Source organism: Prinia subflava, chromosome 11 (assembly GCF_021018805.1).
Source record: "Prinia subflava isolate CZ2003 ecotype Zambia chromosome 11, Cam_Psub_1.2, whole genome shotgun sequence".
NCBI classification, from domain to species: Eukaryota; Metazoa; Chordata; class Aves; order Passeriformes; family Cisticolidae; genus Prinia; species Prinia subflava.
The window spans coordinates 12,129,774-12,147,092 of NC_086257.1; the positions used below are offsets into that span (position 1 = coordinate 12,129,774).

General features: G+C 40.1%; 1 long non-coding RNA gene across 1 annotated transcript; it reads left to right on the forward strand.

Annotated features, from left to right (window-relative positions):
- Positions 1-218: 218 nt before the first annotated feature.
- On the forward strand, positions 219-15,712 carry LOC134556013 (uncharacterized). Its single transcript, XR_010081537.1, has 2 exons — positions 219-430; positions 12,384-15,712. It is a non-coding gene; the product is annotated as an uncharacterized LOC134556013 (long non-coding RNA).
- Positions 15,713-17,319: the final 1,607 nt, after the last annotated feature.

Genomic DNA, 17,319 nt, shown 5'->3' on the forward strand with positions numbered 1-17,319 from the left:
GTGGTGGGTGTACCCTGAGCTTGGAGAGGAATGGTTTTGCTGTCCTCATAAATTCCTTCTCTGTTTCTTCTATTCACTGTTGAATTACATCACTATTTGAATATCATATCCATAGCAGAACAGTCATTTTTCCTTTGGTTTTCTTTTCATTTTCATGTTTGCAGGTTGGAGAGTACACAACAATACCTTTAAGGTTTGTTTTTTTTCCCTAAGCAGGTGTGATCCGATATCCTCTCCTGCTTCCAGGCAGGTGGATTTGTGGCAGGCTGCAATGAAAGAAGCCCAGCATCTTTACCCATAAATAGCCTGGGATAGAGGATCTCAGCCCACTGAAGCAATGAAATAGAACTGACTTGGGTGGCACTCAGGAGCTCTGAACTCAACACAGCAGAGACCCAGCATGACTGAAGTTTCCAACCCCCACTGCAAGGTAAACTGCTGTAAAGTAGCAAAAATTGTTATTTTCAATGCAGAAATCCTCCTTTTAATATATGAGGATTCCTTTCCCCTGTCTTGTTTGGTTGTTTGTGGTAGTCCTGACCTGTGAGAGGACTCTCACTGGAGAACTCATTAAGTAGAATGTTATTATTAAAAAATAATCACACAAACCTCATTATTTTCCTACTGAGGTCTTGAGAGAAAATACAGTGGGATGGGAATAGGTAGAATTTGCTTATCAAACCATTCAAGAACACCATATAATTGTAAATAAAGCCTTAGGTAATTATTAGAAATGTGGATTCAAGTTCCAAACAGTAAAAAAAGCCAACAAAAACCATACCACAGAAACCTAACCATTTAATGATTTCTGTGAATTCCAGCTAGAGGAAAACTAATTGTGTTTGTTTTTATAGATAATATCAACAAATTACAGGGAGAGGAAAATTCATGTGGGAATAACAACTTGTACAATGAATGAAACAATTCAATTTTAGAAAGGGATTCTTTTTTAATCCATGAATGAAAAAAACACTTTATATTGGTTTTTGTTGAAACATTGTAATAATAATTTTGAAGATATTTGGTTCAAGAGGTATTCTGTGGTCTGGATTGCTAAATGATAGAAGGTGTAATGAAGTGATTCAGCTAGCAGCTGGCTTGGTGGAATAAGTTTAGGCTTCAGTTTGTGGTTGTTTGTTTTCTTGTTTTACCCTCGGGAAGAAGCAGAAACGTATAATTCTGCAGCTTTTCTATTTTTATACAAGGTTCACAATAACCCATAAGGCAACTTTGCCTAGTTTATATTGGCATTTTTAATTAAATGTTTTGTTCTTTTCATTGCAAACCAAAATTTAAACTAAAAATCAGCAGCAAGAGATTTTAACTGCACAACATTTCTTTTGAGCTGGAGACAAAATCTGTCATTGGTGCCACCAGAGAAATGTGGTCTTTCTCTTTTACCTAAAACCTGGTTTAATTTGTTGAGTTTTGCTAGCTGAGTTTGTGGTTTAGTCACTCAGCTGAGCCCCTGCAGTTGCTAATGAATAATCTTTACAAAATTGTTGTCTGGGAGAAGATGATTTATCTGTGTTTTACAGGCTGGAACAAGGCACATCAGAAACAGCAAATATTTTTGTGGATCTGGTGCTGTGTTCATGTTTATGAACACCTCCTGTACCTGAGCCAAAGGCCTGGGCCACAGAAGTGTTGCTCTGTGTTCTGGCTGAGCACCTTCAAATATTTTATGGGTGCCCGAGGGTCCCTGAAAATGCTCTTTTTGCAGAATATGAACTTGAAAACAAAGCTGCAGAGTGGGGGCATGACTTCAACTCCCTTTCACACCTGTACACAGAGTCATTTCCACATGCCTATGGTCATTTCATCTCCTTTATTTACACTTGGTTACCTGTGAAGAGCACATTCAGTAAAAAGCTTGCTAGACTGACTTTTGAAGCTGGCTTGACACTGCCTGTTATACCCATTATTTGAATCCAGAATATACAATGTGTAGAATATGGATCCCATAGAAATAAATTCTTGCTCTTTGTTTAACTTTGGACTCCTACTTTAGTAAAAATTTAGCTGCAAAAATTCTTACTAGGTGAAATAATTCAGGCAAACAAACCCCAAGCCAGATACAATAACTTGGAAGGAATATACTTTTTCATGAGAATTCTAGGAACTCAAGTGGGAAATACTGACTCATCCTGAAGAAGTTTGAGCCCAGTTCTTACCACATTCCTCACCTAATTGTGGAGATTCACCAGTTCAGCTGCATTTCACATAGGCAGCTGAATGCCTAGGCATTTCTTCAGATTTGTATTTTTTTATTGAATGTGGTATAAGCTGAGAGCTGATTTGTTTGAGCCTGGACTTCTACTGAATGTGAACCTTGCCCTCCAGGTTTTTTTAATCCTTGATTTTCAAAAGCCTTCATCCTGCTCATGAACTCTGTGGTTTAAATGCAAATGGTTTGCATCATTATTTCTAGATGAATGATTCAGTAGTTGAAAAGTAACAGAGGGAAAAAAAAAACCAACAACAACAATAAAAATGACAACCAAGCTTAAGGGATTTCAAGAGAAAAGCAATAACCTGGATCCCTCTAGAGGCCGTTTGTGTAATATTTGGTAGGAAAAAAAGATTTGAACTTGTCTCCCAATTCGCTGTCTACAAATAAAGGAAGATTATCTATCTCATGTTGTTGTTTATTATCTTGCCAGAGTGCTTCTGTCTGGTGCTGCAAGCTGCATAATTATTGCACTTTCTCTCCTTCAAACTAGTTCTACTCTAGAACTGTGCAATACAGCAGGAGTTTCTGCATTCAGTCTTAACTCCTAAAGACATATTTCCTTGAAAACTATTTTTAGAAAGCAAGTGTTTTATGTCAGAAGCCGGTTGAGGCACCAGAAATTTAGGTTTCTATTTGTGTTAATATTGCCGAGGAGTTAATTAAAACAGACCAAACAACAGGGATACAACTCCTTTCCCATCCGTGTGCATTGCTTGTGATCTCAGGCACAGTGAGGATGCCCCTTTGTGTGAAAAGCCAAACCTTAAATCCTGTACGAGACAAAACAGGCGTTGTGATGGTGGAAACCTGCAGGCAATGACCCACAGAGGGGTGGATTCCTTGGACGGGAGCAGTGCTCAGCACAGCAGGGGGAGGAATGGAGCTCTCTGAACCCTTCCCACTGCTCCTGGTGTACAGTAATGTCACATTAAAAGCTTCCTGGGACTGACAGCACTGCTATTCCAATGTCTCATTCAGGATAATCTGCTTATTGGGGTGTGTGCATGGACTCAAAGGAGAGAGACCTCACTGGTGTATCAGCAGTCCCTGTGACACAGCAGACTGGGAGAAAAGTGAGTGAAGTATTGGCAGTGTGTCACAATCTGTCCTTCACTGATTGAAAAACCTTGCCAAAAAACCCCAAACAAATCAAAAATAACAAACCAACCAACAAAACCCCCTGAAATCAATTTAGATGGCTAACCGAAAAAAATCAGAATGTCATCCTGGTGATCTTGGTAAAATCCATCAAAGAAACCTTACTGCCAAGGCTTTTGTATGTACTTTTTGTAATTTGAGTTGATGGTATGTAAATATTTTGCAATTAAAATGCCCTTTATAATATTTTTGGTTCATCTCTGGTCCTTGTTGTGTTTCTCCTGAAAATTTTTCATTATTATCTCCTTTCTAGAAAAGTGCTACAGTCCTCTTGTCACTGTGTTATTCTATGGGATCCTACTAGCCATTTGAAAATCAATTTTAATTTTAATTAAATTAATATGAAGACTAGTATATATTTATACTTCTGGCATTGAGAAGAATAGGTTATGATCATTCATTTTGTGCAAAATATCCTTTTGTACACCATGAAGTGTAATTTTATCCACATGAGTGAATGCTGATGAGGTGCTTTTGAAGAACTGTTGGCAAAAATTACCAGCCATATTCAACTTTGCTGTAAAGGTGAAGAGAATAATGTTATAATGAAAGATAAATATGTGTGAGAATACTCATAAAGGCCATTTACAAAAGAATTTATATAGAGCACATCTTGTTATGCAGCATTATTATCCTGCCTTCAGAAAAAACCCTGTAACTTGTGTATATTGAGCACTCAAATATAGCAAAGCATAGGGAGATTATGCATAATCTGGGTTAATTTTCTAACCACAAAATGTCAATGTGCCAGACTAGAATGATCTGGGGTTCACAGAAAGAACTGGTATTGTCAAAATCTCCCTTTCTTTTGTTCTGGAGCTCAGCCAGGAACTGTTGATGGCATGGAGAGGACCCCAGTGGCTCTGGTGTCATTATTCAGTCTTTGCACACCTTGCCCAAGGACCACTTTACATTTTGTCCACACACTTGTTCAAAGCTTCATTGCAGACCAGGAAGAATATCTGAAGGAAGACTATGTGAACTGTCACTGGGTATTCTTGAGCAATATAATTCTTTCTCTGGTTAGATCAGCTGGGCAATTGGTTTATGGCTGTTGATTTCTGCTTTGGTTAATTGAGAAGCAATAACTCAGGGGCTGCATCTGCCAGCAAGTGGAGCTCTTTGCTAGCCTAGGGAGGTGTGTCCTCACCAGGAGCCCTGCTCCATCCCAAACTGAAACTACTGCAGAGCTGGTATTCAGTTCTGCTTTGGCTCTTTTGCAACTTTCACATTATGTTCCTGTTCTGTTGGTTTGTAAAACAAGGGCATGATGGCTAAAACCAGGCAATTTATAAATTATTCTATTTCCATGGAGATTTTATGGCTTTTTGATTTGACAGCCAGGTACTGTATTTATTCCCTTCAGCCCTTAAAAGGAAGGTTTTAATATTTCATTTTTAGTTTATAATTTTAAGAAATATCTCCCAGTAATTTTAGTAAAATGGTGGAGTTTTCCATTATGGGAATATGGGGGATGCAGGGGACAATTTTCCTGTACTTCTCACCCTCTGGGCTCATTGCCCACTGATGAATGTTTATGGGAATGGTTCCTTAGAGCAGGATGTCAACCCAGCTCTTCCATGATCTCCTTTGTGGTTTCATCAATGGTTTAAAGTGTAGGGCAGTGAAGCATCTTCTAGTGAGAACCACTGTTTCAAGAAGAAATTTTATTTTAAATTCCCCTTCTTTTCTTCTACAAACTGTCTTGATTGGGAAGGACTTTTAACTAAAATATAATTTTCCAGTCACATAAAGGAATGCATGGGGAAAATGTAAGAAATGTCACTCAGTTGAGACTTCAGGATTAGTTTTCCAACTCAAATTCTCAAATGAATCCTCAATGAAATCCAGACTGAACATGGCATTTTCCTGCTAATGCTAGAGGTACTTTTCTTTATGTACTTTATTAATGTTGAAGTCTTATTTATTTATGCTGGTCTGTAGTTTCCTTGGTATGTCACTCCGTGTTTGCTGGGAGTGTTTTATCCCAGTCATTCTATCCATCCCTTGGTTGGTGCTAAGTCATCCAGCTCTCTGAAGAGGGCTCATTTTGTGCACAACTTATGCTCTGAAGTGCTCGTGCTTGTTCCCTCTGAGCCCACCAGTGTTCTTACACCCCCATGGTCAGAATGTTATTGCCATACTTAGAGAAAAGCCAGCCTATTCTGGCGGGGAAAAGATATTATTTTAGGTGTGTAATTCTAATTTATTAAGACAGAAAGAGGAGGATGCATCCTCTGCTCACACATCCTCATGTGCTCAGCAGGGAGCTCGCTCTTTCCTCCTGCTGTGCTGAGGATGAGAAAAGCAGGGAGAATTCACCACTCCTCAGGAGGGCTCCTGCTCGCTCCACGGCTTCAAACTGAAGCTGGAGGGGAAGGGAGATTGGATTTCTAGAAAGGCTTAAAAGAGTTAAGCTCCTTTTCTCAGTGCTTCTGAGGAATAGCAATCAGTAAATTAGTAATGTTAGTCATGCCAGAAACAAAAAAAAGTCCAAGAAAGCAGAATTTACATCCCCAGTGTATGGGTGGAGGCACAGACTGGGAGATGGGTTAAGTGAATTCCCACCTGGTGAAGCTGGAAGTGGTGTCCAGCTCTCTTGCACTCAAATCCTACTCTATGAGGCCTCTCACTTTTTCTCCCTTTGAAAATAGTGGTTTTATGAGCCATCATCAGCTTTTCTCTGCTTTCATTGCCATGACACAGTTCCCTGGAAATGCTTTGTAGCCTGCCATGCCTGGCCAGGTCTTTACAGCCCTGGACATACTCAGGCAGAGCTTTGAAGGAGACCTGCTTAGACAAACTATGAGCTCTGGAAACAATGGAAGTAGCTTCCAGCTTGGCTCCCCTGCCCCTGAAGTCTCCTGGACCTTCTTACCCTGAGCTGGCTCAGCAGCTTTTGAGAAAAGATGCTGCCCCCTCTCTTCTTCCTGACCCATTGATTTCTGGAAAGGATTTTTAAAAAAAGGAATTTAAAAAACCCTGTAATCATAAAATGTAAATATTAAATGGCTATAATCCTCCCCTCGTGGAGATAATTTCTCGAGTGGGGAGGTAGAGAAAATCACTGTATCTAAGGAAAAAACTGCTCCCTAAGCAAGCACTGAGAAGAGATCTCTATAACTAAGTATGAAATGAAGGGAAACAATCTTCACAAGATGAGAGAGTGGCCCCTGCCAGCTTTCCACAGTACTCTCACTCCCTGTAACTTGTTGTGTTTCCCAGCCTCTGCAGAATCCAAAGCTCATCCGTGCTTTCCCTGAGGTCTTCAGGGGGCTGATTGTTTTTCAGAGTACAAAGCCCTGCTTCATTTAGCTCCTGGGGGCTGTCAGTGGTGCTATGAAGCACTCCTGTATTCAGAAGAGAACACCTGTATGTCCCTGCAGGATCATCTTGTTTTATTACTGCTACAGCACGGTGAGACTGCGCCTCAGATCACTCCCAGGCAAATCTGCCTTTTGTTCTGCAGGAAAGTCAGGACTCCCATAAACCACAGCTCAGCTCAGAAACACACTCAGGGACTGTGGCCTCTTACAAAGCAAGGAAGGCAGAGAATAGTTTCACTCAATCAGAACAAAACAAACAAAACCCCCTTCTCTGAATACCCAATGCAATAAGCCTCAAGGCTTCAGTAACTTGTGCTCCTCTCAATTGTGTGTGACTTTGTTAGAGGATTCATTAGTTAAGGCTAATGAGTGCTTGTCCACACACTCTCATCTCCATAACTAACACACCAGCACTTGTCTCAGAGCATTACAGTGACATTACATCAGCTGACAGAGCCAAATGTGATTTGTGAGGCTACAAAACAAAAACAATGTAAAATTAGTTAGGATGGATCTGGGGAGGTGACAAAGCCTTGGACTCTGATCTCATGTATTTCCTTTGGAGAGGATACAGTCATTCTGCCCATTCAAATCAAGGCCCCTGTGCCCTCCTTGCTGTATCTTTGTATTCAAAAGTACCATGCAGAGCAGGCTGGATTTCATGGCTGTGTTACCATTCTCTGTCCATTTCCATGGGTATTGAAGGAGGTGCCAAAACTCCTTAAACTCAGGGTAAGGCACAGTGACAAACTCGTAAGTTCTAATGTGGACTGGTGTAACATTAACTCCAGTGGAAGAGTGCAGGCACTGTAAACTGCAGAAGTGCTGAAATGCTCTGATGGATCACTGCCTCCTTCTGCCCTGCTTTACATCAAACTGGAGCACTTGAATTGAACAGGAAAGACAGAGCAGGGTAGCCTTAACTCATAGCCAGACAGTGCAAATTTAACAAATTTAAGACACCCTCCCCTTGGAACTGAGTCAGTGTTGGCAGCATAAACCAAATCAGGGATTATTTTGTAGCTTTGTGTCTGTGTGCTGCAATCAGCCTGGGAGAGGGTCTCAAAAGAGGTTCTGGAGTGACTGGAGCCACTCAGAGTTCCTGGTGTGGCAGGAGAGGCAGTGAGGTACAGAAGGTGCTGGGTGGGATATCAGGTGCAGAGGAGGGACGGGTGCTGAAAGCCCAGACTGTCACCAGCATTCAAAAGGCCTGCTCATACCTACAGGAAGCTTCCCATTCCACAAAAATATACCTCAAGAAAAGTTTAAAGGACCAGAGATAAGAAAGTAGTGAAATATTTTGTCACTTCTCTCATGTTGTTCTGTAGGCAATGGACAAGTTGAATAAACACATTATTTTGCTAAGTATTTTGGTGTTTTATAATTATTTTGCAGGCTAGGTTGTTAGATAGGTGTAGTCTCTGGATATGCTGCAATTGTTATCAAATAGAGAAAAGCTAATTCCCAAGTAAGGTTCTTTGGGCCATACAAACCACAGAAGTAAATGTTATTGGGGTCAACTTTGGTTGTCTTTTCAATGATTTTCATGTAGGGGCTTTGGGCAGGGGTTTATTTCAGAATCCTTTGTGAAAATAAAAAGCAAACTCAAGAAAATAACAGGTTATATGAAAGTTCAATCACAAGGGAATAGTTAAAAGACTTGAAGAGCTGTTTTATGCTCTCCAAGATTATAGTGGAGTTATAAAGAGGAGGATTGGACTGACCTCAAATAGAGTAAGGTAAAACTATTCAAGAACAAAAGCAATATTTTTCACCTTCAGAAAACTGAACGTGCACATATGGAGACTTCTGCTCTTTCTTTAAACTGTCCGGACCTGGCTGCTGACTGACCACAAAGTTCAGTCTTATCAGAGGCTGGGCTGCCTTTCTCCTGAGAGGCTAAATCTCTGCAGACACGATGCCCTCTAACTTTCCAATGGAGTACAGAAGGAAACAAAAGGCAGAACAGTCACGGATTTCTACCTAAGCAGGCTCGCAGAAGTTTCTATAGCTCATGATAAGACAGGCACAGACACACGTTCTAGAAAAAGCTGCCAACCTTAAACAAGACCTGTTTTGGAAGGGGGAAATTGCAGTAAGAGAAATCTTGCAGACCACCTGCCCAAAACCAGAGATTCTCTGCTCTCTGCTGTGCTGCACGACCAGCCTGGCAAGCTCAGCACTCTTGAGACACAAAAACTTTCTAAGAGGATGGATGATTTCTTTTTCCATTATTTTATGTAATTTAGAACCTTAACTGTGGATTCCTTGCAGCCCTGCAGGCTGAGAGGGGCAAAAAGCTTTAATCCAAGTACAGCAGTGCCCAAGGGAGTTTGTGTGTGAGCAGGATGGGGGCTCCAGCAGGGAGCAGGGGGTGGGAGCTGCCTGCACAGGGCTGCCAGGGCAGCTCTGTCACAGCCAGCTCAGGTGGCCCTGGTGCCTGCAGAGCCAGCTTTGCCCTCAGTGCTTTGTAGCTTGCTGCTCACCTCCTTTCCATGCTCCATTATTCTTTGAAGAACTCCGGTTTACACACAATGCTGTGGAAGGATATTGATCCAGTGGTGGGGGGGTTTGTCCAAAGGGGTAACCTTTGGGTCTCTTCCTGGGTCTTGAATAACCTTTCTCACTACCAGAGCGGCATAAAGAAAGGTTTATGATACAGGCTACTGATCTATTTTTGATATTTGTTTCTACAGAATGACCTTTTCTTTTGCTTGAAGTTTTACTCTGCTTACTCCAACAATTCTCAAAGCATTGCACTAGAGATGAAAATAAAAATGGATGATGCTAATAATAAAAGAAGATATAGCAGCCCTAATTTCCTTAAAGCAAAAAGAGTTAGTTTTTTAGTCCTTTCCAAAAGAAGAAAATCTCTCTTCTTTTATTCCAATTCTGACTGCTCTAAAAGGGGAAAAGGAAGACAGCAGGCAATGGGTATAACCACCTACCTATTGTCTTCAATCTGCTGCTCTGGGCATTCATTTAAATGTCAGGCTTGTTCTCTGCAATAGGTACAAAATTGCTTTTGTTGATTTTATCAGTAGATCTCGCACTGTATATTTATGGATGTGTTTTTTTTCCATAACCAATGTTTTACTGGGAATTTCTATCCACATGAAAACACAGCCATCAGGGAAAACATCCAAAAACCCCAATGGAACAAACAAAAAAGGCCAACTGTTAGAATGGTCTTTTACTCATGGGACTACAGCCCTAAGAGCTCAAAAGACTAAGTATGTCCTGATTACAGCACCACAAACTACCTCCACAGCCTCCTCTAGTTCCAGGTCCTAGGTTAGGGTTCTAGAGGTTCTAGTTCTAGAGGTTCTCGTTCTGTTTCTAGAGGTTCTCATTCTGTGTCTAGAGGTTCTAGATCTGGAGGGTCTGGGTCTAGTTGTTTCTTGTCCTAAACTCTTGTGTGGGACCACAAACCACATTCCAGGGATTTCTGAAAATTTAGGTGGTGAACACTTTTTCTCACTATGTCTTCTTTTCCTTTCTTAATAAAGTCTCTGTCCAAGAGCCAAATGTAAATTTGAAACACTTGCTTCAGTGCTGATGGCTGAAGCTGCTAAACCAGTGAATATCCGAATGGCACATGCATTTCAAATTCTGGTTTAAACCTCTGAATACATGAGCCTCTTTTTGCCCCTCCAAAAAGGTGTAGTTGGCCTGTGGAAATTCTGTCCTGCTACTGCTGCCAGTTTCTCGTGTGGTAAAATGTTTGATTCCAGTGGTGCTGTAAACTTCATCACTTCTGAAAAGCATTTCTGCACATGCAGGACTGTAAAGTGACACTGGCCAGTGGTTTCTGGGCTCAAGCACTTCTGCTTTGCCTCTCACTTCCAATTGTGAATGCTCTTGGTCCTGGGCGTGAGTCTCCCTCTTACTTTCACCACTGAATAATGTGTGAAATTTCTGTAGTCTGCTCTGAAATTACACCTAGTCACAGTGACCTGAGAGAGACAGAGAGGAATTTCACACTCTTTCTATTGGTCTGTGATCTCAGACAAGAAAATATTACACAACCAAATACACTATCTCTTTGTTATTAGATGATTCCCCTTGATTTATAAAAGAGAAAAATAATTACTCCATAAAACTTGATGGAAAAAATTAAATGGAAGTAGTTAATTTGTAGGCCCATTTCAGATCTTGAAAATTTCAAGGCAATTTTGTTTAAAACACCACAATATTTTAAATGGGCTGTTGTAGAAAGACCATTGGTCCTTGGGAATATCCTTTCATAGAATGTGGCCTTCTAAATGTTTAATTTAACTGCTGATAATAGGATTCAGGCTCTTCAGACTGAGACCTTTCAGAAGTTTATTCAGCTTATTTGTCTAGATCGAGCAGGGACAGAGCATGTAATTGAATAAACCATGGTTTAATTAATTTTTCAGTCTTGCAGTGCAGCTCACTTGTACCTGTGAGCGATAGCCTCTTTGGCAGGTGCTGGCTTCACACCATAAAACAATGCTCCACCAAAGAAACCAAAAATGGTTTTTCAGTCCCCATCTATGTTTTTCTTCTGAAAAAAGCAGTAAAAACTTTCTATGTTTTTTTTTTTTTTTAATAGTTGATACAGAAATGCTGGATTGGAAGGAGTTTGTCTTTCACTTCAACATGGACATTTTTGGGGGGAAGGCAGTCTGGGTATCCGGAGCTGCTTTGCACAGCTCTTCCAGCAGCTCCCAGGGATGTGGGCTGGTGGCAGCCCAGGCTGTGCAGGACTGCCCTGAGGAGGGGTGAGGACACTGCCAGCTCTGGCTGTGGCTGGTGGCACCCCAGGCTGTGCAGGACTGCCCTGGGGAGGGATGAGGACACTGCCAGCTCTGGCTGTGCTGGCAGGGTCACATGAAATGCCACAGAGGCATGGCCTTTGTTTGCTTCCTCCCTTCTGAACACAGGGCTGGCAATAACAGAGAAGTCTGGGCAAGCAGAGCTTGGCCATTCCCACTCCTAATATGCAGTTTCCAGCTTTGGGGTTGTACTTTTGGCTTGGTTGTTTTTTTGCTTGTTTGTTTTGACTCTTTCTACTGAAGCAAATGGAGCATTTGTAAAGTGCAGACACATTCTGGAAAACCACAATAAAACGAAGGAAAATCACAATAATTAGAAAGACTGAGTAAAGGTCAAAGCCAGAGTTGGTTAAAGTCATCACTCAAACTTGCTCTGTAGTTTTCCTGTGCTGCATCACAGCTCCTCAGCCTTTTGCTGGGCACTGCCACTCCTGTTGCTTGATTGTCTTCATGCCTTCATCTTTTTTTAGAAGTTCTGCACCCACAGCTGCATGAAGAAAGAATACACAGATTTCTAACATCAGGATTTCTTATCAAACACAACATTGTTTTGAGCCTCAGATAGGCTGAAGGAATCCAACTGAATCCAATCCAACTGAGAGCTTAAAACCTCCAGTTTTTCTCAGATTTGTCTTACAGTGCCATTTTTAGGATCCTGATATTTTTACCATTTTTAATTAGTTCTTTGACTGTGATTTCAGGGAAAAAGGCAAGCATGAAATTATAGAGAAACTGCATTTGCTGACATAGGTGGTATGATTGGAGGATCACAGAGCTAATTTGGTTGCTAGCATGAAAAATTCTCATTAGGAATATTTTATGTGTTTATAACAATGTGTTTACATTGCCCTTTATGTTTTTCAGCTCCATTGATACTGAAATACAGCAGAGATTTAACTGCAAAGAGAATTTAGATGAGTGTTTATTGAAATAACAAAAGCACCAGCAAAGTTTTTTTCATTCTGATCAGACCAAGCACATGAGAAAAAGTCAATTACATCATCTGGTCGCATCAGTAGATCATATAGATTGAAAAGAAGAAGCTCAAGATCTTTTGCAAGGAACTAGAATAATAATGGGTGCAGAAAGTCCTAAGCAAGTTCAAGTCTCCAAGAAAAGTGTTTTTTGGCCTGCAGCAACCTGAATGATAACCAACTAATACAGCAATTTATCACTCTCCTGGTAAGTTCTGCAGAAGAGAAATGTGACAGAGAGAACCTCTCATCTTTCTCCAGAGCCAGAAAATTTGGGAAAGAGGGAGCATAAGGCAATATCCATCGAGGTGCACCAGCAGCAGAATCTGGGAAACTGAGGGGAAAGTTGGACAAAGCATAAAAGTCAAACTGAAAACTCAGCAAGCAAGATGATAAAAGGGAAAAATAGACCCCACCCACCCCATGGCTGATACAGAACTGGCAGTGGAAGCTGTTGAAGTTTTGGCTGGCTCTCTGGTGGAAAGGCTGTGTCCTCTCCACCCTGTATTCACTGAAAAAGCCTCTGGCATTTGCTGGAATGTCCTTTGTATAATAGAGTTGTCTCTGGCCTGGTTGTCTCTGCAGAAGGAAGTTTCTTCTTAAAAAGAAAAAACACAAAGCCAAGAAACAACAAAGCCAACAACTAAACCCCACAATAACAGGATTTAGAAACAAAACCAAATAAGTTTACAATAGCAGACTGGCTGTTAACCTTTTCTATACACAGATTGTTGTCATTTATTTTTGAAATGGGACACTAAGCTCTGGATTTACTCATCAATGCTCTGAGAAATTTCCTGTCCTTTTATTACAGGACAGGAGATCCCACAACTCTGTGATCTTTTCTTTCACTTTCTGCCTTAGTTTGAAAGACAATTTTTTTTTGCCTAGTCCCTCTGCATTACATTTCTTGGCTTTTTACAGAAGTACTACTTCTGTGCTCCAAACTCTTCTCGCATAATATAATTAAATCCATATGTCCATTTCATACAACTGAACATGAATCTCTGGCAGAAGTTCTCTTGAAATCTGACTACCACTTTGGCATTTTTCATCCCATGCTGTTTTTTATAAGATTTTTACCCATGCAGCTCTAATGTTTGGAAATTGGAAATTAAAGCACCTTTTTTGCTACTGTATATTTTAAATAATCTTTTTTAAGATTTGGTTCCCAGTTTTTGCATTCAAAGCAGAGTGACCTAAAAATTAGCTGATTGGTTTTCCGAATCCTTCCTCTTTTTCAAAGACCAGTTAAAATTTGAAGAAATTTCTTTAGAAAGATATTGAAACTTCAGCATTTTGCTTAATGTTCCTCTGTCCTAATCCAATTTCTTTGAAAGACAGGTTGGATCTGCAGCTTGCACTTGTTTGCAGATGTTGGTCTGACTCGTTTGCTTGACAGCTGAAGAAGTGGAAGCAGTGGGCTGTGGGTTGAGTTTTTCCACCACATTTCAGAGCAACTCATCTTCTGGATCAGAAGTAGCTGTGCCAGTTTTCTGCACTTGATTTGGACAGCAAAAGTCACAACAGTATTCAAGCTTCTGCAACAGTTAAAGTCTTTTCAGTTTCCTCATCTGAATGCTGCCATTTTGGTTTGTATGCCTGTGAAATGAAGCTCTGTTTTTATGAGTCCTGGTTCTGTGACCAAACTCTGTAAACGGGAAAGATTAAACACTAAAAGACATGTATGTGCACAATGTGCTTCTACAGCACTGAGCCCCCCACCCCCCCCAAAAAAAAAAAAAAAAATTAAGCTGTAAAAGCTGTCTGAGCTGCCAAAAGGAGTTGTGAGGAAGTATGAGTGTTTCCAAAGATATTTGGAGACAATATGTGTTTATATAGGAAATTTATTTCAAACAAAGGCAATTTATCTTGTCTAAAATTCCACATGGTTGGTAATGTAATTGAATTAGAAAAACAAGAACCTGATGCTCAAAAATTCTTACATGTTTAAAACCAACACTAGACACTTCCTATTTTAGAACAAGATTTAATTGCTTTCTGTAAAATGCACTGGCAGGACAACCATTTTCTCACTGGCAGGTAACAGCAGTTCCAAAAAATGTGCTTTCTCCAATGTAGCTGTAGGAAGTGTTGCTGCCTAGAAACTAGCACGGTCATTAATCAAAACAAAAAGAACAAACTGTTACATAAAGCAGTAATTTTACTAGGCAAGTACTTTGAGTCTGCTTAAAATGGATGATCAGAACATATTACCCAGTTCCTGGTTTATTGTCTCCATAAAAACTTGGAAGAATGCATGTCTACTCCAGTAATTTATTTTTTCCAGGCTCAAATATTCTGCAAGTGGTTGCTGGGGGAGGGTGTTTGGTGGATTTGTTTGTTTATTTGTTGGATGGTTGGTTGGTTGGTTGATTGTTTTGTTGGGTTTTTTAATCTTTCTAGTTCTTGCAAATTTTTTTAGTTTATTGGTAAAAGTTGTCTCCTTGCTGTGGGGGTTCAAGCACTCAATTTGTCCTCCCTGGTTGCACTGCAGCTGAAAATGAGTGAACAGCAGTCAGAAGCTGCCCTGGGGGGGTTGTTATCAATAGGTAACATGGAAATGTTTAGGATATTCTGAAGTAGTCTGAGCATAAGTAACAGGATGAAAGCAGAAGGAAATTTATGCTGATCCTTAGGGGAAAACACTCTTCGTATTGCATCCTGTTAAATTATATAAAAGGTCACTGGGGAACGGGTGGGTGCTTGCAGCCACTGTAGAATGAAATTTGAGGTTCACTTGCAGGAAGCTGCTCTGTCAGGAGGAGGAGCTCTTCTGATCTGAGATTGGTCTCCCCAGTTATTCAAATGTTCTGAGCCCATGGGCCCTGCTGAGCACTGACAGCTTCCCCAGTCTGTGTCCTGGTGCCTGGGGTGTCTCTTCTCAAGTCAGCACTGGCAGTCCCTGTCCTCTGCTGACAGTACCAATCATCTGGAAAATATTAATTGAGGCATTTCAGAGACCAAGGCAATATTGCATTGTCTCAGCAGGTATAAAAATTATTCAGATCTATCTTAAGCAGAGGCCTGTAATTGGAGCTCGAGCAGCCAATTTTCTCCTAACTTAGAGAAAGTGGGTAACAAGAAATAATTTATTTAGGGACTTGAATTTTAATAAGAAGTTATTTGGTTAGAAATAATTTAACTATTTATTTTAGGGGTTTTATTCCCTTTCAGAGAGGCTGTACAAAAAAAAAAAAAAAAAAAGAGTAATAAGAAGTGGATTAATGGAAAAAGAAAGTGAAATTCAGATATGATGCTGTAAAATGTTTAATATTAACACACAAAATTTATCCTATATGGGCTATTTATTGGTCCCAGTAAGCTGCTTCTCCTGTTATACTCAGGGATGTTTTATGTGTATATATATATATATGTTTTATTTTGCTCTCTTGTTATCCCTCTTTTACAGGAAGACATTTTTAAACAATATGCTAGTTTACTTCTGACTCCTGCTCACCAAAACACTTGAGGATTTGCAGAACCATGTCTTACTTTTTCTACCCCTTCATATTGTTGCAGAAGAGGAAGAAGTATTTTCTAATTTCATTTTCAATTCTTTTTAGGCTAAAGGAGTGACTGAACATGGATTACCTGCTCCTGGTCCTCCCAAAGGCAATGTACCACTGGCAAAAAGAGAATGCACTAAATTTCTTCACTGCACAGAGATCTGTGTGTCTGCTATAGCAAAGGCATTATCAGAAGTTTTTAAATATTAAAGAATGGAAGATTTTTCTTGTATAGAAACTGCGCAGCTAGAGCATGATAAAAAAGAATTTATAAGGCTTTCTTCTTATTTGCTTGATACAACCAATGGGAACACCCAAAAAATCTTGCTGGATTCAGTTGCTTGGTAAGTGCCTGGCTGATAAAAGAGCATGATCCTTTCTGTGGCATTTTAGTGACTGATACCTTGCATTACACCCTGGTTAGAGTGGAAATTTTTTTTATATTGTTTTGGAAAAGTGAGATGCAGTGAAACAATAAGCTGGTAGACATCTTTGACAGTACCTTGCTTTTATTATTGTAGAGATTTCTCTTATGAACTAATGCAAGTCACTTGCACAGAAGTTCCTTTCTGTGACTCTTTGAGGTTCATTTATTTACTTTTATACTAAAAAAAAGCAACAGAGAGAAATCATGAATGTGACACTTTCCAATTTGTATTTATTTGGGTCACAAACAGTGCTCTATCAAGTTGTTCCTTAAAGCAGATACATTTTTATGTAATGAAATTAGACTTTGTTGAAACTGATGGGTAGAAAGCTGCCTCCACCTCTTCCTCTTTGCCATCATCTTTGTTCAGCATTTGGACCAGTGTCCCCTAAGAGCCTCTTAGAACCCCCCTGTGACCTGTGGGGAGCAGCCAAGTGTCACTGCTGGTCTGTGGCTGGTACAGCTCCTCAAATCCCCCAGGTGTGATTTACACAACTCTGCACCTGCCTCTACACAACACCTGTTGGAAGGAAGGCAAATTGTCCTTTTCTAAAGCCCTGAATTCATAAAAGACACATTGGTATAAAACCACCATGTCTTCAACACTTTTTCAACCTTTGGCTAAATACAGCTCACCATGGCCAGGCTCTCTGGCTGTATCTAAAAAATGCTACAATGAGTAATTTGAAGTATTTTCTGAATACTTCAAGATATTATTTTCTGGTATAGTGAGAAGCGTTTTTCATTTTTAGCTTAAAACCTGCTAAAAAATAACACACTGTAGGATAATGTGGTGAATAAAAATCATTCCACATCTGAACTGTACTTGACCTATCAAAAATTCAGTGAAAAATCACTGCTAGCCTGAATTCACAAGGATAACAGACTGG